Below are 14,682 nucleotides of genomic sequence, written 5' to 3'. Positions count from 1 at the left end.
ATTGCTAAGACCTATATTGGCATATATCTGGTGTAAAAGAACACCTGAAGTGACATGGATGTGGAGGCTGCCATACTTATTTGTTTTTCAATAATGCAAATTACCCGACTGCCCTGCTGATTTTTAGCCATAGACCCCGAACAAGCATGCAGATCAGGTGCTCTGATTGAAGTCTGACTGACGTCTGAATGGATTAGTAACATACTTTCAGGTATGTGTTTCGGACACTGCTGCAGTCAAAGTGATCAGCAGGTTGCAAGCCATATCTCTCTCACCTCAGGTATACTTTAACATACATTAAAACCTGAGCACATGTATATGTCCATTCACAACGCACTGTCTTACACAACACAGGCAAAATGCATGTACAGTATAATGAGAGTGCATTATTTCAGTGGTGCTCATTCACACTAGTGTGCTACAAAGCATTGAAGGAGATAAATGTTCCAGTTTTCACCATCCCATACTTTGACCTTTTTTCTTTCTTTCACACTCTCAGAACCTTTTCATTTCTATGTATCCTATATAATAAAACTGCAGGCTTCTGCGTACCTCTGCTTCCGTGTTTGCCGCCCAGTGCCGTAGTGCATATGTGCAGGGCCACAGCTAAGGTCACGCGCCGTGCCCTCAGGGGACGTGGCCACGCAGTGCGGCTGGCTTTCATGAACAACATGCAAGATGGTGTCCAAACAAAAAAACTGTTCTAATATAAATATGAAAAGCTATGCATGAGGCCTACTGCTTCACTATTCCAATCTCCTGAACTGCTATAAGAGGAATACTTGTTAAACTCTCAGGCATACGCACTGTTAAGACGTCATTCTGCTCTTTCCACTGGATCCTTATGTATGTGTGTACATTAATGGAAGCCTTGATCTCAGTGTTCACATACAGAGACACTGCATGAGAAATGTTATTTCTGCTCATCCACTTGCCTATAATGGATCTCCAGCAGACAGACATGCTCTGCCTAGCAACTATAAACATCAGCTGAATGAGGATGCCGGTGTTGCTTATCTGTCCAGGATGTGGCCACCTCTCCATGAAGGGGCTCATTTTTTGTACAGAATGGCCACATCAGTATTTTAGGATCAGCAAGTTGGTTTAATGTGGCACAATCCGTGCAAAGTGACCTCATTTTTACAAAATCTAACTGTTATATATATATATTTTTTTATAATAAGACTTTTTTTATTTGAAGAAAATAAAACACGGACACCTGTATGAGTATGAGTATGGCCTCTTTTCCATGGCAGTTGCTAGGAAGTGAAATGCCTCTCAAGTGCTTGCTGCTGCCTGGTAACTGCTCACTGCTGCCTGTGGTAACTGCTCAAAGTGAATCCAAGATGAAAAACTAACTATAACTAGTAACTTGTCTATATATCTTATCTAAAGTTTAGATAAATCTAGCTGCAAACAGCTTCAATAGAATATGATTATTTCTTCCCGTGATACAATGACAGCAGCTATGTTGTTTGTAAACATTACAAACAGGCAAGCTTATCTGCATCTTGAGCCTGTGAAAAAAAACCTAATCCCCCCTCCTCCTCCCCTCTGCCTCTGAAATCTCTGGCTAGTAATACCTCCCCCTCCTCCTGTCCAGACTGAGCTCCCATGAGCCCTTGCTACTGTCTGAAAATGCCTTGGCTCTCTGAAAACCTGTGGGCAAGGCTTGTTTTGTTTATAGGGAATAAGAGTATTAAAACAAAAACAAAGTATTTGGATTGAGGAATGCCCTGTAAACAATAGGAAAGGAACACAATTATGCAATGAGTAAAAGTTCATTTCAGATCCACTTTAATGCTGCCTGGTAACTGCTCACTGCTGCCTGGTAACTGCTCACTGCTGCCTGGTAACTGCTCACTGCTGCCTGGTAACTGCTCACTGCTGCCTGGTAACTGCTCAATGCTGCCTGGTAACTGCTCAATGCTGCCTGGTAACTGCTCACTCGCTTGCTGAGCACACAGTTCAAAACCAAGGACAGCCAACACAACATTTCAAAATTCAGTATCCTAAATAACAAGCAAGACCTATACGGGCAAATAAAACTTTACATAAATGTAAAACTGATTGTACATCACAGGGCCTTTTGTACATTTATTTTGTGTGTTGTACTGTTAAACAATGCTTGGTCAACTCTTAGTATTCAAATTAAAGTACCAACAACCTGTTTTGTTTTTAAATAAAGTAGGATTTACTGTTCCAAACTGTGGCAGTAAGCATATGTAAACAATGAGGTGAGCGAAGGCAGTGTTGTGTCATAATGAACCCAGTGTTTATTATTGCTGGTTAAAACAGGGACAGAAAATGAAGAATGTGTGTGCATCGCATAACAGTAGAAAACAGGCAGTTTCACCTTGATTTTTTTTAAAGCGGCTCTGATATATATCCTCCCAGTGATGTATGTCACTGCTCTTAGGCTGTTTAGATAAATGGACTTCTCACCCCAGGTTATTCTGGGAGGCCAGATGTATTTTCTACTGGCTTTATAAAAATTTATCGCCATACATTGTACCGGGGACACAATTTAAACTTTGTAATAACTGGGACAAAATGGGCAACTAAAACATGTGGGTTTTATGTATCTAAGCACATTCTATTTTAAAACCATAATGAATAAAAAGAGTTTTTTTCCCTTTTTATTCTTATTATTCTTATTATTCCCTTTAAAGGAGTCATCAAGGGGATATGAGGACAATAAGTTTTACTTACCCAGGGCTTCGTCCAGCCCCAAGCTCCCAGCATGTCCCTCGCTGCAGCCCTGCGGTGAGTTGTTTGCCGGTGAAGCTTCCCGGTCCCGGCGCAGTACGCTCCGGTCCGCGTGGCGGTGATTGACAGTGCCGCTCACGCAGGCGCAGTACAGGCCGACCTCCAGGTTGGCCTGACATCATCGCTGGGGACCGGGAAGCTTCACAGGCGAACAGCTCACCGCGGAGCTGCAGCGAGGGACATGCCTGGGAGCTTGGGGCTGGACGAAGCCCCGGGTAAGTAGCACTTATTGTCCTCATATCCCCCTGATGACTCCTTTAACCACCTGAGCGGTCTGGACGAGCTCAGCTCGTCCAACACCGCCGGAGGTCGCCGCTCAGGCCCTGCTGGGCCGATTTTTATCAAATAAAAAGCAGCACACGCAGCCGGCACTTTGCCAGCCGCGTGTGCTGCCTGATCGCCGCCGCTCTGCGGCGATTCGCCGCGAGCAGCGGCGAAAGAGGGCCCCCCTAGCCGCCTGAGCCCTGCGCAGCCGGAACAAAAAGTTCCGGCCAGCGCTAAGGGCTGGATCGGAGGCGGCTGACGTCAGGACGTCGGCTGACGTCGATGACGTCACTCCGCTCGTCGCTATGGCGACGATATAAGCAAAACAAGGAAGGCCGCTCATTGCGGCCTTCCTTGTTTATTATGGGCGCCGGAGGCGATCGGAAGATCGCCTCCGGTGCGCCCTCTAGTGGGCTTTCATGCAGCCAACTTTCAGTTGGCTGCATGAAATAGTTTTTTTTTTATTTAAAAAAAACCCTCCCGCAGCCACCCTGGCGATTTAATCAGAACGCCAGGGTGGTTAAAATGCATCTAAAATATGCAATAAAATAAATTCTTAACAAAAAGTACCACCCAAAGAATGCCTAATTTGTGACAAACTTATCAGTGTGATAAGTAACAAAGTTATCGGTGAATGAATGGTAGGTGCGCTAAAATGTGAAAATTGTTTTGGTTTTTAAGTTTTTAAACTAACATTTTACAGAGATCACCTGACAGTACTAAAGATGTCGCCACCTGTGATAAATTTCAGAATGTAAATCAGGGTGAGGAAAGATTTTACAAACCATGACTAAATTATTGTAAAAAAACCTGTAATTTTTTTTCATCACATTATTTTCGCTACAGTTCCTCTTTAACCATTTCTGGATCTTTGCTACACATATCTACACCCCTGTATACTTTACTTGTGGATCAGCCGCGTAGATATACGTATTGTTTACTAACTGCCACCGTTCACGATTCCTGCGCTGTTTCCGTTAACGTCGCAATCCCCTCCTTCCATGATTAGGGTATGAGAAACAGCTGTTTCCAAACTCGATTACTGTGCCTGTGATAAATCGGAACCTTTGGCAGCGAGACGCAGCCTCTCATTCAAAAAATCAGATGTAAATGTTTGCTTCCGTGTTCTTTTTATAGAACATGGAAGTTAGTTTAGCACCATCCTGTTACCAAAAAGTAAAAATACACCCAAATACACAATTATACACTTTTACATGGAAAAATTTAAGACATTTTTTTTTTAAACCCTTCCACCCCTGCCCCATAGTTAGCAAAATAAAACACTTGTTAAAAAAAATACATAATTTAAAAACAAAACTTATCTTAGGCGCTTTTTTAATATGTATGTCATGAAGGTATATTACTGTTAATTTTGCAAATAAAGTCATGTAATAGTATTAAAAATCACTAAACAGAAAAAATACACCTTTATTTCCAGATAAAATATTATCGCCATACATTGTACTGGGGACACAATTTTAACGTTGTAATATCTGGGACAAAATGGGCAACTAAAACATGTGGGTTTTAAGTCTCTAAGCACATTATATTTTAAAACTATAATGAATAAAAATAGTTTTTTTCCTGTTTTTTTCTTATTATTCCCTTTAAAGGAGTCATCAAGGGGATATGAGGACAATAAGTGCTACTTACCCGGGGCTTCGTCCAGCCCCAAGCCCCCAGCATGTCCCTCGCTGCAGCTCCGCGGTGAGTTGTTCGCCGGTGAAGCTTCCCGGTTCCCGGCGCACTACGCTTCGGTCTGCGTGGCGGTGACTGACAGTGCCGCTCGTGCAGGCGCAGTACTGACGTCATCGCCGGGGACCGGGAAGCTTCACAGGCGAACAGCTCACTACGGAGCTGCAGCGAAGACCCGGGTAAGTAACACTTATTGTCCTCATATCCCCCTGATGACTCCTTAAAAATGCATCTAAAGTATGCAATAAAATAAATTCTTAACAAAAAGTACCACCCAAAGAATGCCTAATTTGTGATGAACCCCTCCAATATATAGATCATTTCAGTGTGATATGTAACAAAGTTATCGGTGAATGAATGGTAGGTGCGCTGAAATGTGAAAATTGTTTTGGTTTTTAAGGGAAAAAAACCTGTGTACCTGAAGGTTTTATCGAACGAGATTCCCAAAACATTACAGTATACAAACTGCATAATCAAATACATTTCAATGTAGGATCAAAATGCATAGCTATACACAGAAGTTACAGTTAAGTAATTGGGTGTGCGTAAGAGATATAGGCCACAATTCACTAATCAGTTTAGACTAGTCTATAGAGATGTGGCGAACTGTTCGCCCGGCGAACATCTCTGGAGCTCTTACTACTTCCGTGTCGCACTGACCCGGAGTAGTACGCCTGCGCTGCCCGGCTGAGCACGTCCTAGATCGTGCTCCTGTTGCCGGGCACTCTCTGCGCATGAGCGTGACGTCATTCATTTTTTATTTTTTTTATAACTTCTTTTTATTGAAAAGAGTTTTGTCAATACAAAATATACTAACATAACACAAAAACAAAACACCCTGAACTCCCACACTCGCAGGTGAGGAGAACACACAGTATTCTCAGTTACAAGAGAATTGAAGATTACAATAATTACACCAGCTGTTTACAATATGTAATATGTGCAGCATTTACAGCGTGACGTCATTCATGACGTCACGCACATGCGCAGAAAGTACCCGGCAACAGGGGCGCGATCTAGGACGCGCTCAGCCGGGCAGCGCAGGCGTACTACTCCGGGTCAGTGCGACACGGAAGTAGTAAGAGCCCCAGGGATTTGTAGATGTTCGCCGGCGAACGGTTCGGGAACCGTTCACCACATCTCTACTAGTCTACTGATGGTTTTTAGTCTACTGATGGTTTGGTGTAAATCAGTTGCATCAAAAGGGAATTCACTAATAATTACCAAACGTTTTAGACCTGGTCTAAAACATTCAGTAATTAGGTCGGTATCAAAAGATGCAATTCACAAACGAGTAGCTATGACTGACATCCTTCTTCTCTGATGAGCTCTCATCTGGATACAATAAAACTTCTGCATAATTAATTCAAAAGCTTCCATCCTCATGTTTAAAATACCTCACAGAATTACTTTACTGACAGAAATCAGCTGGACTAATCTCTGTCAGGAAAAGTGGGCTTGGTTACTCCTTGTTTGCCTTTGTGAATTGCATCTTTTGATCATTTCCCCTGCTTTACCGACCTAATTGCCAAATGTTTTCAACCAGGTCTAAAAACAGGTCTAAAACATTTGGTAATTATTAGTGAATTACCTTTTGATGCAACTGCTTTACACCAAACCATCAGTAGACTAGTCTAAACTACTTAGTGAACTGAGGCCATAGACTATAAGTGGTCACTAGATGTATTTAAGTACACATGTTTATACTGTCTAGTTGTTTGCATAGTGTTGAAGCAAGCCAGTAATCAGGAAGCATATATTACAGTTGAAAGAAGTTGTTATGAAAAGCAGTGTGAACCATAGATGCATCAAAACAATGACAACAACAACCTGAGTATACTGTTGTAGGATTGGTGTAGTTTCACCTTCATTAATACACAAAAATGCCCTCCCATCAGGAGACTCAGAGGCAGAGATGCCATTTTGGAGCCTGCAGAGTTAGATTAAGCTTTTGTATTGTGATGTTTTATGTTTTATTCTGAACCTCATTGTGCTTTTTTGGCATTTGGAAGAATAACGATGTTCAGGATCTTACAAAACCTATTAAAATGTTTTGCAGCCATTCACTCAAGTGTAACTTTTTGCTACACAGACCACTTTTCTGAGCATGTTTCATTTTTAGACACGACTATGCTGGAAGAATGTTATGTCATTGCTTTGCACTTTTATATAACAGCTCTTCGGCTCAATTTCAAAAATGTACCAACGTAAACCCTCTTGTGGATGTTTATACATGACTCTTGAATTATCGTAGCCTGTCTTCTGAATCCGCAGTAGACATCAGTGGCTATTGTATTAAGGGGGTAGATCTGAACCCCATTACTTCAAGCATTTATCAAGCATGGATTTAATTCTGCCAGTTTTTAATTAAAGGACTGGACACAGATATATTTTTAGGGATATACCAGTTGTGTAATGAAAAAAAAGAATCAGTTATGCAGTCTTGACTTCCCAAAAGTAATTTGCTACTATGACATTTTTGCAGACCTGAAATACATTGTTGCTAATCTTGTGGTTATTTTTCTTAGACGGCAAATGAGTCTACTGGAGTGAATTTTCCCCACTGATCCGCCATTTTTACTGTCACAATAAAGCTGGTGGTAAAGTGGCATATGTTGTGTAAATAAACATCTGGGTTTTTTTGTTTGCAGTTTTGTTTTCTTCTGTATATAACCTTTCCTGAGTATTTCATATTTACATTGTGGAAAGGCTTGGGTGATCAGAGAAGACTGTTCAAGGGAGAGGGGAGAGGTGCTGTCTGAAGGCTGTGATAACTTTCTTCTGTAAGGATGCTGTTGTAAAGCACAGCAGGCTTTACTTTCCAGGATTTTTTTCTCATACAGTAACTAAAACAGACTTTCTATTTAGTTTCGCAGAGTAAAGGCAGCCACTAACCATACAATATGCTGAACGATCGCGAACAAATGATTCTTCATATGAACGATCAGAAATGATTGTTTGGGACCACTATTGGACAAATTTCCCAACCAATCTGGTCAGATGAATGAAAGTGATCGTATTTTCGGAACAATTTCATTAATCTGTTCGGATTGGTTAGGAGATTTTTGTCTATTAGTGGTCCCAAACGATCATTTCTGATTGTTCATATGAAGAATCATTAGTAAAGGATCGTTCGGGCAAATTGTATCGTTAGTGGCCACCTTAACACATTATCAAGAGGAATTTTAGTTTTTACCTTGTTGCTACTTTAAAGATTTTATGTAATCGACAGTTTATTGAACAAGTAGTGAAGTTGAAGTAAAATGATTGTGTGATTGAGTTACTGTATTTGTCTTTCAGCGCTATTTTCAGTCTGTAGGTGAACTCTTGGATACTATTATAGACTACCAGTTACATAATGGTCACATTTTTAACCGGGCATAAACACTTTGGCCCTTATCCAACTATTGGTAACTTTTTCATCTTCTACTTTTGAGCATTTTTGCAATAGAAAAAGCACTAAAAAAATGGGTGAAAAAGTACTGTCAGAATTATTTTGAGTATTTTTTTTGTTGCTTTGCTAGTGGCGTAAAAAGCGTTTTATTGGCGAGGTGTGGAAATATCACCTTGGACAGTGTTTCTCAATCTGGGGTGTGGCAAGCAGTGTTCGTGGCAAGGGGGCAGTAACTTACTTAGCCCAGTTCCTGCGTGGACTCCTCTCGCCAGGCTCTCCTCCTGTCACCACGCTCTCCTCCTCTCGCCGTCTCGCGTCCTGTCGCCATAGTTACCCGACAGCCTGTCATGACGTCAGAGGTGCTGCCGGAAGTAAACATAGTGGGAGGACGTGATGAGAAGAGTAGAGCGCAAAGAGAGGAGAAGAGCCCGGCGAGAGGAGTCCGCACGGTAATGGGGCTATGTAAGATTATACTGGAGCACCACCTGGCTATCTATTTTGGGGCACCCCATGGCTCGATACCTACACTGGGGCACCACGTGTAGCTGGCTGTCTAGTCTGGGGCACCTATAGCTCGCTACCTACACTGGGGCACCACTTGTACCTGACTATCTATTCTTGGGCACCTATAGCTCACTACCCACACTGGGGCACCACCTGTACCTGGCTATCTATACTGGAGCATCTATAACTCACTACCTACACTATGGCACCTGTGCCTGGCTACCTATACTGGGACACTTATAGCTCGCTACCTATACTGGGGGCACCTGTACCTTGCTAACCTATACTGGGGACAGCTATGGCTGGATACATATACTGGGGGCACCTATGCCTTGCTACCTATACTAGGGGACCTATACCTGGATACCTATACGGAGGCACCTATACCTAGCTAGGACAGGGGGGCAAGAGGTGACATAGAGGGGAACAAAAGAGGCACGGGGGGAACAGAGGGGGAGAAAATAGGCACAGGGGGAACAGTGGTGACACAGAGGGGGACAGAAGAGGCACAGGCAGAACTTTTCTTCTTCCAAAAACGTGAAGTTGGTTGAGCGTTTGTGGTATGGAAGAACCCTATATGGCTTTTATCCTCCATGGACTCCTGCTAACAAAGGCAAAGTACAGCACAGAGCGCTCTAGGTTTGCGTTACAGTCCAGTATGCTGGGATGATTCTGCCACAGCCCAAATAGACAAGACACATAACATTTATATTGCGCTTATCTCCTGGCGGACTCAAAGCGGTTCAGGGCTGCAGCCACTTCGGAGGTGCTTAACGGGTAACCAGGATCATTAGGGATCCTTGCCCAAAGACTCCTTACTCTTTTACATACTGTCTTGAGCTGGGATTCAAACCCTAGGCAAAGGCAACAGCTTTAACCAGTTGGCTATCCAGCAGATATGGTACAGCAGTTTTACTACACCGGCCAATAGGATTCAGTATATCAGGACTTTATTGTATTTTGTGTGCTCACATGTATAGAGGTGGTTAACTTTCTGACAACTGTAGAAGTAGCTACTAGTTAATACAGCTTCCAGCTTTTATATTTCGAGTAGATCCCTTAAAGAGACCCTGTAACAAAATTTTCACCCTTATTTCTTCTATCCTACAAGTTCCTACACCTTTTCTAATGCGATCTGGCTTGCTGCAGCCTTTTCTAGTTGCACTGTCTCTGTAATAAATCTAATCTTCTTTCCTTTGTCAAGCCTTGTCGAGGCAGAGATGAATGCACTGCTCTGCTGTGATAGGGAGAAGTTATACACACCTCCACGCCCCCTGCAGGCTCTGTGTGTGTGCGGTGTGTATGAGTCAGACAAGGACTCTGCTCACAGCCAGCATCTGCAGGCTCAGGAGCTGTGAGCTTGGGAACAGCTGTGAGTGCAGAAAGATCAGTTCAGAGCTCAGACAAGCAGCTAAGGCAACAAGTGGTGTAACATTCCAGCAATCAAATCATGTTTGAGAGGAGCCTACTCTGATGATGTATTTCCTGTTTGGCGGCCATCTTCATTGTTTACAAAAACAATTAATAAAACAGTGATTTTATCACCAAGAAAGCAGTGGGGAACAGCGAAAATGTCACAGAGGGGGCTAGGAGAAGACAACAAACAGGCTGGTACGATTATTTATGTAAGATTTTCAGAGTACAGATTCTCTTAAAAAGCTAGAGACCTATCCTGCAATACAAAGTAACACGTTTAAGCATGTCTGCAGCCCTGCTAACTGAATCATCTCTTGGATTACCATAGCTGTATTGCTGTAAAAGAAAATCTGGCAGCCTTTAATTTATAATGTAGTCATGAAGGCTGCATGTGATTACCGCCTTCAGTAAATTACCATAGTGGTACCATGATTCTGAATTGACGTTTCTATAATTGTTATGTTTTTCTTGTGCACGTTGTTTGTATTGACAGGTTATTGGCTGCTGTTTGTCTCCATGTAGGACCCGTAACATGGGGCTGCACTGTGCCATCTGCTGCTGCTGCCCCAGAGAATGCAGGACTGACTAATGGCCATTTATTGACTTCAGGTTATGGACTGTTTTTATTGGCTAGATGTCTTCATCCTGAAAACGCCATTCAGATAGACGCTAATTAGCAATGAGGCAGGCAGTCGTAAGAAAAACATTATTCCCTCTCCCCTAAGCTGGTTGCCATGGCAGGAAATAGATGCACACTGACATAAAAAAGGAATGTGACGCAGTCGGCTGAACCCAGTAGCACAGTTTGATAGGAGCGTTCTGAATTATTCTCTCTTTAGGTGACAGCAGAAAAGCAAAGCTGTACTTCAGCTGGCTAATTTTAGCCCACGCTGCCGTTCTAGTGGGTGGGCAGGTAAAGAACAGACAGAAGATAAAAGCGAAGAAACAAGGCAAATGAACCTCAGGAGGAAGGGAACTTGAATGATTCCCATAGCATGTTAAAAATAAAACCGCCCAGGTCCTTTTGAAGTATGCAGTGTGGGGAGATGAGCGTGCAGCGCCAGGCTGGGCCCGGACTGTATTGTTCCAGGCTTTATGCAGATTCCTCATCCATAGTAAATGTCACTGGGTTATAAACAGTTTAAATATCAGTTGCTCCAACTAAATAAAACACCATGAAGTTCAAGTAATATTTATATCAGTTGCTACAGCAAAAGAAAAATAAAAACACATTATACTATATCTACCATATCGCTTCATAGACCTTTGTAATTGCGTGAGCTTTTAGATGCTGTACAAACTCAACGTTTTCTGTATTTTTCTTGTGACTGGCGGCAGATTCTTAGGGGTGGTCAGAACAGCCGATGTTATCTGAATGCCAGAGGAGACTCTGACGTAAAGATCTATGCTCAGATTTTTGGCTGTGTATGTTTATATCACCGGAGAAGGGAGTGTGGTCTTACTCCAAGTGTTGAACTAATCTTTGTGAAGATGACTATTGTTGGCTTCTGGATGACTCATACTTGTATTTTTTTTTTAATTCTTACAGTCTTCATTTTTCTCAAATTCCTTTGTGGTTCTTCATGTGTTTTTATTTATTTATTTATTTTTTTATTTTTATGAGCAGAAGTTTTTATGAACAGATAAACAACATCTTAAGGTGTCCATTAATGGTACAATATCCTGAAAGATCAACCGCACAATCGATCAGATTAGGTAATGTTAATTAATGACAAACTACCCCTCTATTGATCATTGTGTCGATGAAAATTGCAGAACGGTTCTTTTAGTCTGATTGGATTGCTTATCATTTTCCCCTCAGTTGGTTGCCCCAACAAATTGTTTCCAATCGATTGCAGCAATCTAATCGGATGGCTTATCGAGAAATCAGATCAGATACATTGGCAAATGCACATTGAAGGAGTAAAGCATTGGAAAAAAAAAAGGGTATAGAGAGATGACGGAAGAAGAAGAGAAGTCAGGAAGTTATGTGACTGGAGGGGGTAGCCTTTTGTATAGACTCCACTACCTGCAGGGCTGACAGAGAGTCAGACTTATAAATCTCAGTTGCAGCAGGAGTTGCTAGTAGTAGGTATCAGGGTTGATGAAACTAGGAATTAGTAGGGGAGATCAGACTAAAGTACATGGAGTTATCTGCCCTGATAGTACCAAGACAACAAAGATCTTTTCAAATTGAATGTGGGCAGCACGGTGGTGTAGTGGTTGGCGCTCTCGCCTTGCAATGCAGGGTCCACGGTTTGAATCCCAGCCAGGTCAACATCTGCAAGGAGTTTGTATGTTCTCCCCATGTCTGTATGGGGTTCTTCCAAGCACTCTGGTTTCCTCCCTCTTCTCAGAAATACACAGATAAGTTAATTGGCTTCCCCCTAAAATGGCCCTAGACTACGATACATACACTACACGATATATACGTAGACATAAGTCTATGGTAGGAATTAGATTGTGAGCCCCTCTGAGGGACAGTTAAGTGACAAGACAATATATACTCTGTACAGCGCTGCATAAGATGTCAGCACTATATAAATACTAAATAATAATAATGTGATTCATCACTTTTAGCTTCATGTATATTAGTATCAGGTCTATAGACTCAGAAGCAGCAGTAATACCGCAGTGCAGTGGCGGACACAGCCAGCAGTGGGCCCCTGTGCAAAATTGCAATTGTGGGCCCCTACGACCGGCAAAAAATGGGTGTGGCTACAACCTAAAACATAGGTGTGGATAGAACCTGCGCCGCGTAGCGCCGCGGCAAAAATGGGTGTGGCAATGACCGGATGAGGGTGGAGCTAACTGTAATTTAAAGCGAACCCGGGGTGAGGGTTTATTTCCTTTTAAACAATACTAGTTGCCTGGCGGCCCTGCTGATCTATTTGGCTGCAGTAATAAACTGAATTACACCAGCAACAAGCATGCAGCTAATCTTCTCAGTTCTGACAATATTGTCAGAAACCCCTGACCTGCTGCATGCTGGTTCAGGGTCTATGGTTGAAAGAATAAGAGGCAGAGGACCAGCACGGCAGCCAGGCAACTGGTATTGCTTAAAAGGAGAGAAATATGGCAGCCTCAAGATTATTCTCACCTCAGTTTCCCTTGAAAAGTGCAACGCAAAGACAGTGGGCCAAGTTTTGGTGACCCTTTCCCCAGAAAATTCACATAATTGTGCAGGTTTTCTCAAGAAAATACACATCATGTCGGCAGATATGCCCAGAAAATACGTGTAATCATGTCGGCAGATATGCCCAGAAAATACGTGCAATCATGTTGGCAGATATGCCCAGAAAATACGTGCAATCATGTCGGCAGATATGCCCAGAAAATACGTGCAAACATGTCAGGAGATATGCTCAGAAAATGCGTGCAATCATGTCGGCAGATATGCCCAGAAAATACGTGCAATCATGTCGGCAGATATGCCCAGAAAATACGTGCAATCATGTCGGCAGATATGCCCAGAAAATACGTGCAATCATGTCGGCAGATATGCCCAGAAAATACGTGCAATCATGTCGGCAGATTTGCGCAGAAAATACATGCAATCATGTGGCAGACCTGCCCAGAACATACACCTGCTAATATAAATAAAAAAACTAAAACCTTTACTCACCTGCAGCAGCAGACCTCCTGTCCCAGCCTCCATCCGGCGCGCAGCTCCCATGGATGGTTAGGTGGATAGGTAGCCTGGTGGGTGGGTGAATAGGTAGCCTGTTGGGTGGGTAGGTAGGTAGGGTAGGTAGGTAGGCAGCCTGGTGGGTGGGTAGGTAGCCCTTAGCCGGGTGGGTAGGTAGCCTGGTGGGTGGGTAGGTACCCGGGTGGGTGGGTAGGTAGCCTGGTGGGTGGGCAGGTAGCCGGGTGGGTAGGTAGCCTGGTCTAGGTAGGTAGCCTGGTGGGTGGGTAGGTAGCCCTTAGCCGGGTGGGTGGGTAGGTAGCCGGGTGGGTGGGTAGGTAGCCCTTAGCTGGGTGGGTAGGTAGCCTGGTGGGTGGGTGGGTGGGTAGGTAGCTGGGTGGGTGGCTGGGTAGCTGAGTGGGTAGGTAGCCTGGTGGGTGGGTAGGTAGCCTGGTGGGTGGGTAGGTAGGTAGACTGGTGGGTGGGTAGCCTGGTGGGTAGGTAGGTAGGTAGCTGGGTAGGTAGGTAGGAAGCCTGGTGGGTGTGTGCGTAGGTAGCCCTTAGCCGGGTGGGTAGGTAGCCTGGTGGGTGGCTGGGTAGCTAGGTGGGTAGGTAGCCTGTTGGGTGGGTAGGTAGCCTGGTGAGTGGGTAGGTAGGTAGCCTGGTGGGTAGGTAGCCTGGTGGGTGGGTTGGTAACTAGCCCGGTAGGTAGGTAGCCTGGTGGGTGGTTAGGTAGGTAGGTAGGCAGCCTGGTGGGTGGGTAGGCGGGTGGGTAGGTAGCCTGGTGGGTGGGTTGGTAACTAGCCCGGTAGGTAGGTAGCCGGGTGGGTGGTTAGGTAGGTAGCCGGGTGGGTAGGTAGGTAGGTAGCCGGGTGGGTGGGTAGCTATCCGGGTGGGGAGCCCGCCTCCTATCCTGCCCCCCCTTCCTCACCTCGTCGGGCCCCCCTCCCGGTATGCGCGGCGGGAGAGCGGCAAATACAGGAAGTCTCCGGGGCTCCAGGCAGGCGCTAGAGGC

At 44.0% G+C, this 14,682-nt stretch overlaps 1 protein-coding gene across 12 annotated transcripts in view; it reads left to right on the top strand.

Moving 5' to 3' along the window:
• Positions 1-14,682, top strand: part of PITPNM2 (phosphatidylinositol transfer protein membrane associated 2) — a 437,162-nt gene that overhangs the window by 237,087 nt on the left and 185,393 nt on the right. The window lies entirely within an intron of this gene.

The sequence above is a fragment of the Hyperolius riggenbachi genome, chromosome 1, assembly GCF_040937935.1.
Source record: "Hyperolius riggenbachi isolate aHypRig1 chromosome 1, aHypRig1.pri, whole genome shotgun sequence".
Lineage (NCBI taxonomy): Eukaryota > Metazoa > Chordata > Amphibia > Anura > Hyperoliidae > Hyperolius > Hyperolius riggenbachi.
Note: the sequence above shows the minus strand (reverse complement) of the source record. Positions and strands in the feature narration are given on the sequence as shown.